This window comes from Equus caballus, chromosome 4, assembly GCF_041296265.1.
Source record: "Equus caballus isolate H_3958 breed thoroughbred chromosome 4, TB-T2T, whole genome shotgun sequence".
In the NCBI taxonomy this organism is placed as follows: Eukaryota; Metazoa; Chordata; class Mammalia; order Perissodactyla; family Equidae; genus Equus; species Equus caballus.
Window position 1 is genome coordinate 92,227,458 of NC_091687.1, and position 17,752 is coordinate 92,245,209.

The following is a 17,752-nucleotide window of genomic DNA, read 5'->3' on the forward strand; positions in this document are numbered from 1 at the left end:
CTCCCAATGATGATTGCAATCCTTTAGTTTTATTTCACAACCTCTAATAGGGTGTGAGTTGTGGTTTGGTTCAGCATTGCCTTAGCCTGAGCTCTCTTAAGAGCAGGTTCTATGTTTTATCCATTTTTCATTCTTATCATCTAGTGATGCTTGACATATAGTAGGCACACTAAATGTTTGGTGAGAGAGTGAATAAATGGGTAAGCAGATCTGCTCAGAACTAATTTTTGATCCAACCTGATGAATAGCACAGATATATTTCCTATGATCCTGACCGACAGAAATAAGAAAAGATTATCAGTGTCTCATTCTGTCACCTCTACTGAGGTGAATATAACAGGATAATGAATTATATATAATTGAGAAACAATCCATGTAGTCCAAGGGTAGGCAAAACATCTACCACCCTCAACTTTTAATACATTACTTCACTAATGGTCTCTTTTTGTTCAGCATGCTGTTGAGAAGTTTTTTCTAAAACCATGACTTAAAGGATGAAATCTACCTTCAATTATTTATGGCTTAAATTAATGCAAATAAGACTATCTGGCTTGCTGTGCTGATACTCATTAATAAATATTTCACTGAGTATTAGGAAGATTCAGATTGACTAAATGAGGCTCTTTTTCAATATAAACAAAAGCCCTTGTGTTTTTTGCTACTGTGTAGGCCCGATTCTTATGTCTGGCTTTCATTAAGGCAAATGAATGTTAGATGGGTGCATCTACAGAACGATGGGTCCTCTGGGAACTGGAGTCACCAGGGGCTCTGCTGTGAAATAATCCTCTCGTTAAACCAAATTTAATCTCATTAGCAGGGTAATTGTACTGTTGGGAGAAATAGCCAACCAGGTTAAAGAGAAACCCACCTAGTCTAATTACTCTTTCACTTTTGTCATTGAAGAGTAGAACATTGAACTAGGAGGTGGAAGATACAGATTTTGTGCTTGGCCTAACATTGTGATTGAGTCTTATAAAATTCCAGATCTCTCATAACTCCTTGGGCCTGTGTGTGGCATTGGTGTCATGTTGTAACACATTCTGGAATCCTTTCCTATAGGAATAAACACAGTGATACTAGAGGTTCTTGTCATGTCACTCTTTTTTATATATGCATTTTTCTCACTCATTTTTCCAACAAAGTTGTATGCATTTGACTTTGCCAGTGATTTTAAAACTACCACAATATCTATAACTTAGTTGTGAAAAATATGCCTTTCTATCTTCGGAAGAGAGTACATTGGGAAATTTTTTAGAATCATTGAATCTGTGACCATTTCCTTTACTTTTTTCTGAATTTTCATGCATATGGGCTTTACCATTTTTAGGAGAAAGAATGATGAAGCAATTAGAAGCCAGATCTAGGTTCAAGACACAATCTTAAAAACTTGATAGCAGTGTTACCTTTGGCAAATTACTTATCTTTCTGAACTCCAATTCCTTCATTTGTAAAATGGAAATAACTATCATTGTCAAAGCAGCCCGCAAAACAGAGTGCGGTTCAACGATGTGAAAGTCCTTTGTAAGTGCTAACAGGCACTACGGAAGAGAGCTCGTCATGTGTCCGCTTGACTTACAGGACTTGGCATCCCCAGCTCCTAGGACATGCCTTATACATGGCCAGTAGATGTTAGTTGAGTTAATTAATTAGTTAGATGTTTGGAAGATTTACCTCTGTATTTCAGATTGTTGCTGGGGTCTTGCATGAATGGTTATTACCAAGAATTTGTCAAAGACAAAGAGTAAAATGTGTCCAGCTGCATACTTTTTTAAAAGAGGGAAAATACAATGAATATCTCCTGCCCAAGAGGAGTTTATTATATGGCTGCCAAAACAAAATACACACATGGGAAATGATATAAAAATAAAGGTATTAGTAGGTATGAATGCACATAGCAACAATCTAAAGACATAAATGCTAAATTCAAAACTATCTCTTGTGCCTGTGGCTATCATGCCTGTAGCCATAATTTTTCATTGTTGACTTCATAAAAATGAACACGTTTATGCATACTCTCGTATTGAAAATAAAGTGTCAAAGGGAACTAGCTGCCAGTCTGGGCTAGAAATTTTTTCACAAGTTTCATATGAGACAAAGTTTTCCGAAATAATTTTTTCCATTAAGAAGTACTGCATATTTGTGCTATGATAAAGCATTCATGCCTTATGTTTTTTTCTATTGGTTTGAAAACAGGAAACATTTCTCAAATGAAACAAGGGCTTACAATGGATTTTTTTTTTTATGTTCAAATTACTTCCATTGGCTTTTTCTGTCTCTTGCATATTCAGCTGCACTTAGTAGCAACAATCAGCCCAAGAGTGTGCCTCACTGAGTAACCTGATTACAGACACCGACTGTCGGACAGCTGTTTTATCTTCTATGTGTTGTAGGTGTTTGTCATCAGCTTAATCCAGATGAACATCAGTTCTGCTGGAACTGGTAATATTGTAATCAAAATTCTTATATAGGGTCTAGTTTTTCTTTGGAAATATTATGTATTCCATCATTATAAGGCCTATGTGATTGATAGATATTCACCTACAAGTAATCAGCTAGACAGGAAACTATTTTTTTTCTGTATTATTCCATATACAAATGTAATTATCTATACTTTTCTGCAGTTCAGATTTGTTAGCATAATTTTTAACTCTGATTTAGCCTTACAGAGGATATGAAAACTTGAATAAAATAGAATGGTGGGAATTATAAAGTCTCTAATTCCTATTTAGTAAGTAGAACTATAAAGAAGGAAATGACTCTGAGGCCTCTAGAAGGAAGCTAAGACAAAAATGGTAGGCGGCCAGCTGAGAAACTTAAAAATATTTAGTTTAGTTCACTTTCAATATTAGGTTGATGTCATCCCAATCTGTTTTGTCATGTTGAAACCTAGGAATGTGATATGACAATAGATGGCCAAAAATGAGACTCTAGAAAGTGGATAATCTCTTCCAAATAGGAAAGAGCTCTGTAGGATGTAAATTGGAGAACTTTGAGACATCATGAAAAATAACTTTGTGAATATTGTTGCCAGATAATTATAGGTATTGGTCTGAGAAAATGTGGATGTGGGAGCAGAGAAAGGAACCAACAGTGATAGAAGAAGATTGTCATGGCTTAGTTGAAATAATCAAGTATGTGACTAAGGAGATAAAAGTAGAAAAGTTCAGGGGACAAGAGATGTCTGTGACTTCCACATATCATAATTGTTGACTAGGGGGTCACTCCCTGTTTCCCAGGCACTTTTTCTTAGAGCACTTTGCATTCAGGTTGGCAGTTAATCAGGTGGTAATAAACATAAGAGTGGATAAGAAATAATTATAAGCTAAGTTCAGGAACAAGGTTAGCTGCCAAATAGGCTCATTAGAGATAATTCAAACTGAGTTTTCCAAAGCATGCATTTATTAAATAGAATGAAATCCATCCTGTTGAGGAACAGTGAAGGAGAGAACCAAGTGGCCGGCCTGTCTCTTCCAACAAACGTGTACTGTAATTTTATCACAGCAGGCTCACAATTCATATTTTTGGCACATGAAATACTTCTAAGTCTCTCACTTCTGTCATCGATGCCCAAGTAGTATTCAGCTTAGGCCATATTCACTAAATTTTACATTACTGGGAGTGTGAACAGGTTTTGATTTGCCAATAGTTTGCCTAAAAATGCCTCACATTGATACATTTAACATAACGCATGCATCATTTAACTTCACAAACTTCGCTTTTTTCTTTCACTATCTCTATTCTTTTTCTTACCTTGTTTAGCCAGCCATATTTATTCCTGAAAACATAGCCTTAAAGTAATCTGTGCATTGTAACCGTTTTAAAAAGGACCGGTCTTTCAAGACAAGCCTAAGTAAGTTGTGATAGAAATGTAATTTTATCATTTCTTAAAATGTTTATTAACTGTATTCACTGTACTTGACTTAGAGTTAAGTGCTTCAAGTATGATTCAAAGAGGTACACAGTTGCTGCTCTGAAGGAGCTTAATTCCAATAGGGAGATGTATGCTATGTAATGAAGTAAAGTAGTTCAATTAATCACCTGGTTGACAGAGATAAGGGTAAACTTTCTGAGAGAGTGAGCTTTGAATTGGTCCTCGGAGGAAGGCTATGGTGAAAATGACAGGTTTTCAAACCTCCACTCTGGCTTACTTACCACGATTTAGAAAATGCCTAGATGAACTACAAGTAGACCACGTGGACATCATGAGAAGAGGCATGAAATTAAAAAAAATATGCAGGGAGTACACAAAGAGCAAGGTTTGCTGATGAGTAGAAGTGGAAATATGTTAGACGTATTTCTTGATTACGCCCTAGGTGCAAACATTATCTACCGTAAACAAGACACATTGCCTCTCTTCAAGATGTTTATAAACTAACAGAGAATACAGACAGCTCAATAGGAATATTCTGTGGACCTAGGGTGCTGTGGGGGCAAAGTGAAAGGGCATTCAATCTAGACTCAAGGGAGAAGGCCTCCTGGAGAAAGTAATATTTAAGCTAGTGGCTGTAGGGCAAGTGACATTTGGGAAAAGAGGTATGGGGAGAGTGTTCTAGGCAAATGGACCAGCATGTACAAAGACCCGGAGGCGAGAGAGAGCAGAGCATGTTCAAGAAACTCCAAGTAGTTATATATTCTGTGCTTTAGTGAGATTAATATAATAGCTGTATGTTAGCTAAATTGAAGGAAGAGGGCATTAAAGATAGAGTAACCAGTTAGGAGATTGTTTTAGAGAGGCCTGGGAAATAAATTACCTTCTATTAAATTATGTCCATTCATCTACATCATCTCATTTAATAAAAGCCTGAATTATGGTGCTGGATGTTACAAATGGGGGCACAGGGATGTCTGTCCAGGCTCCAGCAAGAAACTAATTGAGGTGGTACCCTTCATATCATATGCTATGTGAATGGCAGTCCTTGGGGCATGATTCTTTCACTGTGGATGCTTTAGTTTCTAGAATAGTGTATGGCATAAAGTAGACACTCTGTAAATATTTTTTAAATAAATGAAGGAATGAACAAGTGAACAAATGCATGAACGTAAGAAACAATATAAAGAGAATGTCTCTATCCGGAAGCTTCTTGCATGAGTAGCAAGGCTGAAAATAAGAGGAAGGAGTGAAAGATGATTAACTTTGAGCCTGAGTAGCTGGAATAAGGATGGTACAAAGATAGAGAACACAGAAGGAAGAGCATTGAAATAATAATGGGAGGGCAGCTATAAAGAGTTCGATTTTGGACAAAGTTTGAATTATCAAGAGGACATCCAGTTGAATGTATCTAACAGCTGATTAAAAATGTAGGTCAGGAGGGCTCTCCGTAGAAAACCGGGGCGGAGAGGGTCACAGATATGTCGGCCGTTAGGATGGAAGAGCTGACAACCATGCCTACAGGTCTGATATGTGCATCTATAACTGTGTATGCAGCCAAAGAAGAGGACTCCAAAAAGCAGCTGGTGAAGCCAGAGCAGCTCCCCATATATATTGCACCACCTCTCCGATCTAAATATGTTAAAGAGCAGCCTGGTAATTTACAAATGAGCTTTGCGTCCATCTGCTCTACAACTGGTCGTTATATTGGCTGGTGGAAGGGTGTTTATGACTTTGTAAAAAATGGGATAATGGATACAGTACAATTTGGAAAAGATGCCTATATCTATCTGAAGAATCCACCTCGAGATTTTCTTTCGAAAGTTGGAGTCATTACAGTCTCAGGGTTGGCAGGCTTGGTTTCAGCGAGAAAAGGTTCTAGGTTTAAGAAAATTGCTTATCCACTGGGGCTGGCCACCTTAGGAGCATCTGTTTGTTACCCAGTTCAGTCAGTAATAATTGCAAAGGTAACTGAGAGAAAGGCATATGCTACAAGCCAGCAAATTTATGAAGCAGTTAAATCATTGTGGACAAAAAACAACAAAAAAGAGTCACTTCCTGAACCTAAAGAAAAACTAAGCTAGGAAGCTCTGCTGAAATAGAAATACCTGCAAAAACGACTCACGACCTGAAACACTCAGTGCCTTTGCCAACAGAACTCAGCTCCGAAACGAAGACGAAATCAGAATCCCCTCAGGTGCTGCACAGTTTCTGCCTGACCCCAAGCTCATGGATCACGGGCAGTCCCATCCAGAAGATGTAGATGTGTACAGCACTAGAACTGAAATGGTCTGCGTAGAGAACTACCAGAGTGTGAAGCTGCAAAGAATGATGAAAACGATCGTGATGGTAACTGCGACGCACAGAGTATAAGGTAAACCATGTCTTTCCCTCACATCTTCTGATGTACCGTTTGACCAATCACATAGCTGATTAAAACACCAACTATGAACACAATCCAAACAATATTAAATGAGTGATGAAGAGGCAGAGGTAGAAGTATTAGGATGCGTTTGATGACTTTTAAGGATGTTTATGAAAAAAACAAAAACAGTAAATATATGAACACTGATGAGACTAAAATCTGAAAAACTATGTATGTCTACATATAAATATTTATACATATACACATACATAGTTGCTTTAGCTTTTCTGAATTAATGTCAGCTAAATTAGAATGGTATGTGGAAGGATGTGTTCCCTTCTTCCCATTTTTTTTCATTTCCCAGAGCTGGAATAAAATATCCATACTTTAAAACACAAACAAAAAAAAATGTAGGTCAGGCGCTTGAGGAAAGAAGTCAGAGCTGGTGATGAGGTTTATTATATTTCAGGAGAAAGAATTCAGTCTTTGGTATAATCAGATATTTGTATTTAGCAATATTATGGTCCTCTTAATCCACACGAGGTTCCATTACATCAGCACACACTCTAGGGTTTGCTGCATGGACTTCTGTCGATTGTCCTCCCCTTACCAGCCCCCCTCAAAAGTCCTAACCCTAGGGGTGAGCATTTAGGGCAGTGATCTTAGAAGAGTATGTTGAATAGAGGGTGGTGAAATCCAGTGTGGCTTCTGGAGACGAACCAACCAAGTTCAAATTTTGGCCCCATCACTTACTTAGCTATATGACCTTGGGAAAGTGCTTAACCTTTCTACGCCTTCATTTCTTCTTCCAAATGGCAATTCTAAAAGCAATTTACTCCATAGTGTTCTAAGGAATAAGTGAAGCAAAGCATGGTGATTACCTAAAACAGTGTTGGCATACTGTAAGCACAATATAACTGTCGGCTAATAACGTTACTGTTATTTTTTCACTTCCTCAGTTTCATCAAATGTAAAATGCAGATAGTAATAGTGCAGACGTCATAGAGTTGTGAGAATTGCATAAAATAATCCATATAAAGCTCTGCGGTCAAGACATGGTAAGAGCCCAATAGCTGTAAGCAATTACTAATACAGCTCCTACTCACATAGCAACAGCTAGAAGATTTGCCAGATTCCCTTGTGTCTTGCATTGGAATATCTAAAGGCTAAACTGATATGGAACACTTAAAGTATCTTTAATATGTTACACATAAGTTACGTGTGATGTGATAGACATTTTGTAGTAAGTTGCAATTTTTCTTGAAAATTTTTCTGACATCCTTTTATAAAAATATATAAAGGAGAGGTTATTTTAATATAAATCAGATAAATGGGAAAGATAAAAATGGAATTCCAGGCCTGTTGGAAAAGTAGGGTTATCGTTTTGTCTCTGAGTTTTATATTGATAGCCCTTATTTATTTATTTATATGTGTGGGGGGTTTTGTTGTTGTTGTTAAAAAAAGATTGCTTGATATTAAGGGTCAGAGTTTGAGTTACTTCAATTTCGAAATTATATGCTTAAAAAATTTAAACAGCTGTCATTTTAAAGAGGCTTACTGCATTTTACCTAAAGTGCTTTTCAGTCTGAGGGAGCATTTAAATGTAGTCACAAATCACTCGCAATATAGTCATGGCAAGATTTTTTAAAGTTAAATTTGTTTACAAGCCTGCAGAGTTCAAATTTTGTAGATAATATTCGTTTCTCCCTTTACTTAATGATTTTTATGTCTTTTCTCCTCTAGTCCTAGGCATGAATTTTACTCACTACAAATAAGAGCACCTAAATCCCTTTTTATTGCGTTAGTTCAGCAAATTGTGTCCTGGGGGTATGGGCTGAGGACATGACTGGGCTCTGCAACGATGAGCTTATTTTGCACTTTTACCCAGAAAATCTTTATATACAAAAATCACAGATAGTAGTTAGACTCGGCATGAACAGTTACAGACTGGGGGGAGCCTCTTCCTGATGTGCTGATGACTTACTCCCATGAATTAAGAGGCAAATGTGCTCTAAAGTGCATTAACCTTTACGGATTTTTCTTTGGTTTTCATGTTCCTCTGATTTATGGTCTTAAATATGCCTGTTGCTGCTGTTTCTGAATGAGTCCCTTGTAAATCACTTCTAAATGATGGTTTTTGAGTCAGATAATCCAAGTTGGTTGAATATAGCTACATTTAGTTCCTCTGAGGTTTCTTTCCTTCTTTGCCCAAGTTATTTTCAGTTTGCTCTGTGTCTTAAATGTCATATCTGGGAGTAATTGATCAAGTAAGAAATAATGTCTTAAAGGAGCCATGCTTGTTGGGTGGCTTCTGTCTACACTCTTATTTCCAGCGTTTTGCACGACCCCACTTGGGTTTGATTCCAAAGGCCCATTTAACCATGTCACAGTTCTTTGTGCAAGGATAGGCTTGTGTCTGGTGAAGGGGTTCAGAACAGGCCTCCTCAAGATGTGTCACTCTGGCATGTGGATTATTTAGAACTAAACCCCATCAAGACCTGCAGGCTCAGGAGAAACTTCTGCTCCTCCCTTAACTTGCTAGAAGAATCTAAGTTGGAGGTCTTTCCCGGAAGGAGAGTTATTACCAGAGATAAATTTTATGTGAGTAACCCATCCATATGGCAGGACAAACATCAAATTACCAAACTCTCCTTATCCTCCTGTGAATTGTCTTCTTCCACTCTGAAGCCCCAGGCCCCTCTCCCCATTTCTTAGTTAGGATGGCATGTGTACCTCATTTTACCTTGCTGTCCATGAACCTCTCATGTATGTGGGTCTCTCACTGTCTCATGTATGTGAGGTTCCCATATATATGAATTAAATTTAATTTTCTCCTGTTAATCTATCTTATGACCATTCGTTTGTTAGACCAACTGAAAGAACTTTTGTAGGGTAAAGGAAAATTTTTCCTCCCCGACACGGGGAATGGATTTTATTATGGGTTGTAAATTGACATTTTTCCTAAAAATCAAGCATTGTGGGCATTTTGAGTATACTGTGTTCTCATAAAAGTCCACTGTTTCCCTTGGAGTGATGTGTAGAAAGTGTCATCCGCATGCAGGATTCTGTTATCAGTGCTGCTTGGCATCTTTTTACATGGGCCCGTATTTCTGCAGAAAAGTTCTGCATTTGGCAGGCAGTATTCTGTTCTCATTCTGGGTCCAAAGATTATTTATATAGCCTGGATTTGGAGGAAAATGTCTCCTTGTAACTCATGTGTCATTCATGTTATAGGGTTGCTGTTACTGCTGTTGTTTGCATTCTTTGCATAAAATCAAAACACAAAATCAAAAGTGTAAATTTCAGAAAATTCAAATTCAGAATTCTTGCTTTTAAAGCACACGTAATTCATTCGTGTCTCTATCGTAAACAGTGCATCACTGTTTATTGCTAATTAAGTTTTTAATGTAGACATTAATAAATTCTGTGTCATACAACAGGATTAAATGTACATATATTAAATGTGACGGTGGAGTGCTGCACGATGTGGATGGTGCCGTGGTGACTTAGGTTTGAATATGCTGGATGACTTGAGCAGAGCTTCTGCAGGCCTGTAAATACCATGGATTTTTTCACTTAGAAACCTTGGACAAAAATGAAGGGAAGATGGTTCAGATTTTTAAAAATATCTTTAAAGCTGTTCTGCAGTAGAAGAGATTCAGAGCTTCTTGGTGGAGGTTGGCATGGGAGATCTCTGCAGAGAGTCAAGACTAGATTAGAAGATACGTTCGTGGCAACAATGTGTTGAGAGTTCCTGCAGAATGTGGGAGGTCTGGGTGATAAATCACACATTTCTATTAGTTCTAATACATGGGATCAGCAGAAAAATCCCCAAGGCTTTCAGATAAATATTTAGTGTACGTTATTTAGCCTAAACTACCAAAACACGTGTGATAATGTACAACAAAGTCAGAAATATCAAAGTGAAAAAAATTGTTATTGTATGTTGTGTGATACAGATTATATACAAATGTACACATTAAAAATGTAATTAGCAATAAACACTGACACACTGTTCATGAAAGAGACCTGAATAAATTCCTTGTACTTCAAAAGCCAGAATTTGGAGTTTGAATTTTCTGAAATTTGCACGTTTGACTTTGTGTTTTGGTTTTATGGAAAGATGGTGTTTCCCCATGATTGGATTTAATACATTTTTAGCAAGAATATCAGAGAAGTGATGCTGTGTTCTTCTGTCATATCAGGAGGCACGTGATGTCAGTTTGTCCTATTACTGATAGTGTTGGCCATAGAATTTTAAAAACTCATTAGGGTGTGAATGTAAGGAATACATATTTACTATGAGCAACTATTTTTATTCAAATGGATAAATATCATTGCTCTCATTGCAACTTCCAAAATACACTGTACGCCCTCCGTGTTCGAGGATATTTCCAGCTGCTACCCACCATAATTCTTGGCTGAGATAAAATGGAAGAATTGGAGCTTTCCAATGAAATAGAATTTGTGATAAGGAGGCTGGGTTAAGCGGGGGGCTTAGGCAGCTTGAATGAACTTTTAGTTAGTTTACAATTTCCCTGCATAGAAATCAAATCAAGATAAAAATTTTGAAAATACTGGGTCAAATATAGGTAGTCTGTGTTCATGTATGCATTCCAAAGGAATGCTACTTGCTGTAGCATACTTGCTGTAAGAAAGCATGCATTTAAAATATAGGTACTGCATATGTGCATATTTTAGGAGGCTCCCTAGTTGATGATATTCTGAAAAGAAAACCTTTGGTTAAATATTTACAAATAGCAATATTAGAACTTAGGAAATAAGATCCATGCTTTAGACATTGAAGTGCAGTGTGAATCAGTTGCCTACTCATTTGTTTTTTGGTTCATCTGACTTTGCAACCTTAGGTTTACAAGGCTCATCTGAATAAAGTTCCTCAAAGTCCTGTAATTAGATGCTCTGCATATAGCATTATGTAGATCGTTTTCTTTAATTCTCCTTCTCTTTCCATGTACAAGACATACCTGGGCTTTGTCTTTGCCTTCTCATCATTTACAAGGATAGGAAATCGCTGGTGTGAAAGCACTTCATGAGATTAGATAATACCCTTGTGGCAGGGTTCCATCTGTGTTCCGTCTTTTAACTTTGAAGTGTTTTCTTTCCTAATGAGATTCTTTTCACCGTTAGAAATTCAATGTTTTCTTACTTCGTAGAGCTGATTAGGAGCATTCTTGGAAAATCTGGGTTTTTTGATGATTCTCCTCTATACCTTTGACTCTCTCTCCTGTCTCCCATTCAACACATCATTTTTATTTTTTTATTTTTTATTTTTATTTTTTTAATTGCTGTAACATTGGTTATAATGTTATGTAAATTTCAGGTGTACATCATTGTATTTCGATTTCTGTGTAGATTACATCATGTTCACTACCCAAAGGCTGATTGCAATCCATTACCACACATGTGTGCCTAATTACCCCTTTTGCCCTCCTACCTTCCCCTTTCCCCTGTGGTAACCACCAATCCCATCTCTGTCTCTATGTGTTTGTTTGTTGTTGTTGTTATCTTCTATTTATGAGTGAGATCATATGATATTTGACTTTCTCCCTCTGACTAATTTCGCTTAGCATAATACCCTCAAGGTCCCTCCACGTTGTCGTGTATGGCCAAATTTCGTCCTTTTTTATGTCTGAGTAGTATTCCATTGTGTATATATACTACATCTTTATCCATTCATCCCTTGATAGGCACCTAGGTTTATCCCAAGTCTTGGCTATTGTGAATAATGCTGCAATGAACATAGGGGTGCATATATCTTTACGCATTCGTGTTTTCATGTTCTTTGGATAAATACCCAGCAGTGCAATAGCTGGGTCATATGGTAGTTGTATTCTTAACTTTTTGAGGTATCTCCATACTGTTTCCCATAGTGGCTGCACCAGTTTGTACTCCCACCAGCAATGTATGAGAGTTCTCTTTTTTCCACATCCTCTCCACACTTGTTATTTCCTGTTTTGTTAATTAGAGCCATTCTGATGGGCGTGAGGTGATATCTCATTGTAGTTTTGATTTGAAATTCCCTGATAATTAGTGATGTTGAGCATCTTTTCATGTGCCTGTTGGCCATCTGTATTTCTTCTTTGGAGAAATGTCTGTTCAGATCTTTTGCCCATTTGTTAATTGGGCTGTTAGTTTTTTTGCTGTTGAGATGTATGAGTTCTTTATATATTTTAGATATTAACCCCCTCTCAGGTATATAGTTTGCAAATATCTTCTCCCAATTGTTACGTTGTCTTTTCATTTTGTTTATGGTTTCTTTTGCTGTGCAGAAGCTTTTTAGTTTGATGTAGTCCCATTTGTTTATTTTTTCTATTGTTTCCTTTACCCGGTCAGACATGGTACTTGAAAATATGCTCCTAACACCAATGTCAAAGAGTGTACTGCCTATGTTTTCTTCTAGAAGTTTCATGGTTTCAGGTCTTTACATTCAAGTCTTTAATCCATTTTGAGTTAATTTTTGTGTATGGCGTAAGATAACGCTTTGCATGTGGTTGTCCAGTTTTCCCAACACCATTTTTTGAAGAGACTTTCCTTTCTCCATTGTATGTTCTTGGCTCCCTTGTCGAAAATTAGCTGTCCATAGATGTGTGGGTTTATTTCTGGGCTCTTGATTCTGTCCCATTGATCTGTGTGTCCATCGAATCATTTTTAAAGTACTTACTAGGTGAACAGAGCTGTGCAGTATACTGTGGGAATTTGAGGAAAATGAAGTATAGACTCATCCATGAAAGATGATGAGGAGCTATTCCCAGTAACTTGTGGAAATAAACAGAAGCAAAATGAAGATGTTCACTATACGATTATCTATAATAAAACCAGGAAACAGCATTAATGTTCTCTAATAGATGTTTGGTTTAATAATGTGTTCATTAGCATGATGGAATGAGTCTATAATACTCTGCGAAAGAGCAGATTACGCAGGAACAACCATATTGTGAGCAACATGTTGTACAAAGTGAAAAACAACATGGAGATGTGGCCAAGGCCTAGCAAATGTTCTTTCAGTAAGAGGCAACCTTTGCAGTGGTGGAGATAGGGGATGAGTTTTCTCTCTTTCTTTTTTTTAATCTTTTATTTGGATCTTTAGTCCAAATTGCTGGGAGAAGGGCATTATTTGTCAGAGAGGTCACACCCTAGTCTCAGGAACTATGAGTTGAAGTTAAAGGACCTGTTAATTATTTTATTCAGCACTTCCTTCATCAAATATTTCCTGAGGTCCTACCTACTATGTGCTAGCCATAGAGCGCTAAAGGCACTGAGGATACAGCAGTGAGCAATTTACGCTTGGCCCCTGGTCACATGGACCTTTGGTCATTTCTACATCAGAGTGTTGCTGAAATAGTCAAAGTATTGATCTAGTGGTCCAAATTGCTGATTATGGACAATTGCATGGGAAAGTAAAGGACAAGGTGAAAAAAATCATAAAAAATGTCACACTTGCCTTGAATCTCCAACCTCATTTGGGTTTGCATGCTGATAGTAATTATACAAATAGCAGCAGCTACCATTTGCTTAGCAGTTACTATGTGTCAGCCTCTGTGCTGGTGCTTAACTTTTATTTCCTCATTTAATCATCAAAGCAATCCTGTGTATTATCATATCTATTTTATAGAATACAGAAGTAAGACTAAGAGAGGCTAAGTAATCTGCCCAAGTCTGTACACTCAAGATTCAGACTCAGGAAGACCCACCCTAAGTGTTCTGCTCTCGGCCACTCTGCTTCCTTAGATCATCCCTCCCTGCAGTTTCTGTGAGTCTGGTTTATCTGCTGGATACCTAGGAAAGTTCTTATTCTGTGTCCTTCCTGCCCAAGAAAGGGCAGTTTGCCCATTTAATGTAATTGCTTCCCATTTTTGACTACGGTAAAAAAGGGGCTGATAAGACAGCCATAATTTTTCTCTTTCATCCTCTCTTGCATGTTTCATGCTTTCTGCACAGTGAGGGCCCTCACAGCTCTGAAAGCAGATTTGGAAACATGTTGAATGGGTCCCCTCGAGGTAGAGATGACAACATCAACCTGGATGTGTCATTTTAGACTGATGTGTGCGCTTTAGGGAATAAATGATTTGTGTTTGAGAGAAATCATTCAGCTGGAAGTGATGGGAGCCCTTCCATCAGTGCTGCTCAGAGCGGTTTCGTGTCTTAGGGACACCAAGGGCAAATAAGGGACTAGAAAAAAAGAAAATGTGGATAATTTAGAGCCTTCTGTCACTGTTTAGGAGCAGGTTAACTGCTAAAAATATTGTTTTAATAAATGTTAAAGATTTTGAAAATGTAAGAAGTACTTCTCAGAAAACTCTTTTTCTAAGTCTCATTGAAAAGAATAAATAGGGATTCTGATGATTGATTCCCATAATATTAAAAAAAATAAGACAAAAAGACCTTTGGTGTATTTACTCATTAGCAAATTAATAACCGTGGTTTACTTTCCGAGGCAGACCAAGGAGATCAAGATGTACCTGGGTGGGGGATTTCTCTGAGGGTTAGGTGACATCAGAAGGGGTCAACGTAGCAAGATGTGGGATTTGGAAATCTTAAAATTATGGCCATGGTTAACGGTCTACTTTTATTTTTTCTTTTTTCCCTACCTTCTGCCACTCACTCTCTCCTTGAAGATATATTATGTCTTGTTTGGGGTCATGCTTTTATTTCCTTTTCCATGTTGCTAACATCAATTAAGAAGCCTCATTGCTGTTCCTCATTGCTTCTCAGTTTCCACATTCTTTCCTGCATTCTTTGGGTTACTTTTTCGTTATGATAATCCTATATGTACTTCCTCCCTTCCCCACCACACACACACACAACCCAGAGGTTAATGGAATGTTTAACTGGTTATATGCAAGATTAACCACAATGTATTTATTTATTAAGTAAAGGAACTCTTTATTAGGTTAAATAGCTAAACTTAAGGAACATTTACACCAAACTTTTAAATGTGGTCTAATTAGAAAGCAATTTATGAAATATACTCTTTGATATTACTGTAGGTAGTTTTTCTATTTTCTATTTTAATTTTGTTTAAGTAGCTAATCATTCATGGTTTTAAAAAATCAAATGATTATTAAAAGTTATAATTGAAAAGTCTTATTCCCACTCCTCTTCCAGACTCCACCCCTACCCCTGCTTCTACAAGTATTCACAATTATTAGTTTTTTGTGAGTTTTCCCAGGGTGTCTTTATAATAAAATAAACAAACGGGGATACGTAATTCTTACACAAAGGTCAGTGTAGTAAATACTGCTAAATACATATTGACCTGCACCTTGCTTTTCTAGCTTAACAATATGTCCTGGAGATCTTTTCATGTTAGTGCATCAAAAGCTTCCACGTTTTGGCGGCAGAGTTGCTGCACTGTATTCCAATGTGTAGATATGCCGCAGTTTATTTAATCCCTGATTGATGGATTTTTTGAGTTGTTGACAGTCTTTTGCCATAAAAACAATGCTACACTGATCTATATAATCATATTCGGGTATAGCTGTCAGATGAATTCCCCAAAAGTGGGATTTCTGGGTCAAAAGGAAATGCATTTGTAATTATGAATGATAGTGCCAATTTGCCCTTCATAAGGGTGGTACTGTTTTTCACTTTCATCAACAATATACGAGAATTCCTCTTTCCCCACATTTACGCCAACAGTGTGTTTTCAAACTTTTGGAAGTTGGCCAATGCATGGATGTAAAAAATGACTTCTCAGTATAGTTTACTTTTTATTTTAATCATTATGAATGAAGTTAAGAATTTTTTCTTATGTTTAATGGCCATTGTCTTTCTTTTACTGCGAACTATCTTTTCGTGTCCTTTGATCATTTTTCTAGTAAGTTGTTTGGTTTTTTCCTAGCTGTCATCTGTGATACAAGTTGCAGATATATCTTCCCAGTTAGTTGTTCATTTTTTTATCTTGATTTGATTTGATTTCCTTTCTACTTTTTTTTGAGAAAATTTTAAGTTACAAGGCAGCCCTTGCTTTGTATAGCATTGTGGAACTGTAAAAATCACTGTGAAGCAATCTTAACCAATGGGGAAAATCGCAGTTGTTTCAAGACTTTAAAAAATTTTTATGAAAACATTCAAACTCTCTTACTGTCGGTTATAAATGTATACAGAAATAAAAAATAAGAAAACTAATATGTATTTAATACACTGGGACATTAGAAACACTGAGAGGTAAGGTTTTATTTCTTTGTTAAATCTTATCAAGAGTAGTTTCAACAGTGCTTGCCGCCTTATTTTTGTTGCATATTTTACAGTATACAGTGAGCATCCTTTCTATGCCTTGGTGAAATGTCATTCCTCCTTCCAAGTTTAGATCAATTGCCAGCATTTTGTTGTTTGCTTTTCCATGTCCTGAAATATCTCCAAGAGTTCCTTTAAGGTGAAGTTTTTTGCCGGCATCACTTCCACTGGGGTGTCTTTCTCCCCTTCCTCACAACCACTTTCCTCGTTACGTCAATAAGTTCACCTTCGCTCTGGCTGCGTGTGCCTCTTAAATGGGGCAATGTTGACTATTTCTTCCATAAATCCATTTATATTCAATTCAAATTCACTTCCAGTGTTATCACTTTTAGTTTTTTTTTTTTTTTCTGTACTCTTATCATTTTTGGCCAATTCACTCTTTTGATTATCCATTTTTGTAAAATGTCACATGGGTTTATCACTGGGAGACAAGGAGACAACACAACTACAGGCTGTACTGTCTGTACATGAACCGAATGAGAGATGTACAGTGATCAATCACCAATAGACTTTGAAAGAAGTGGCATGATTGATAATTGATCATGATGAACATCGATTATTTACATAGAGATTTCTGGACAGAAGAATTAGCAGCAAAGTTTGTCCTTTATGCCGTTACTCACAGGTAATATACTGTGGTAACTAGATTGAAACCTTGTTTTTGGAGGACTGGTGTTGTTAACTAAACTGTAGTAACTTAAATTTGTGCATATCGGAATTGCGCAAAGCAGGAACTGCCAGGACAGAAAAGTACAAAGAATAATATGACATCTGCATACTCATCTCTGAGTTTGACAGTTATTAACATTCTGCTATATATGCTTTAAGGGTTTTTAATAAAGGAAATAGGTAATTACAAATAAGGCTGAAGTTCTCCTTTGTCCCCACTTCCCATCCTGTTCTCTTTCATAACCTCAAACTTACGTATCATCACAAATTGAAAGAATGTCCTTTATTCTCTCTCTTTCTTGTTTTTTTTAACATTTCTATCTACACATATAAAGATCTCAGTGAGAATCTTTATATGTGTAAGGTGTGCTTTTAATCACATTTTTTTTCTGTTTATCATGCTTTCCTTTGCTTCTTGTATTCTTATTTCCTTCTTGAATTAGTAAAAATATTTTTTCGTATCTCCTTTTTTTCCCCATAGTTTAGAAGTCACGTTTTTTTATTTGACCCAATTTCTATTCAACTAGTGAAGTAACTTGTATTTTAAAAAATAAATAAATAAATAAAACAGATATAAGGGCCAGCCCCATGGC

The 17,752-nt window shown here is 36.8% G+C and overlaps 1 protein-coding gene across 3 annotated transcripts in view; it reads left to right on the top strand.

The window, feature by feature from the left end:
- The window catches only part of EXOC4 (exocyst complex component 4), a 738,285-nt gene that overhangs the window by 497,959 nt on the left and 222,574 nt on the right, over positions 1–17,752 (top strand). Inside the window, exon 11 of one of the 3 annotated variants that reach the window (XR_011438236.1) lies at positions 6,025–6,242. The exons of the other annotated variants lie outside the window; for them this stretch is intronic. The gene's annotated coding sequence lies outside the window, so the exon portion shown is untranslated. The remainder of the gene's footprint in view (positions 1–6,024; positions 6,243–17,752) is intronic. 3 annotated transcript variants of the gene reach the window in all.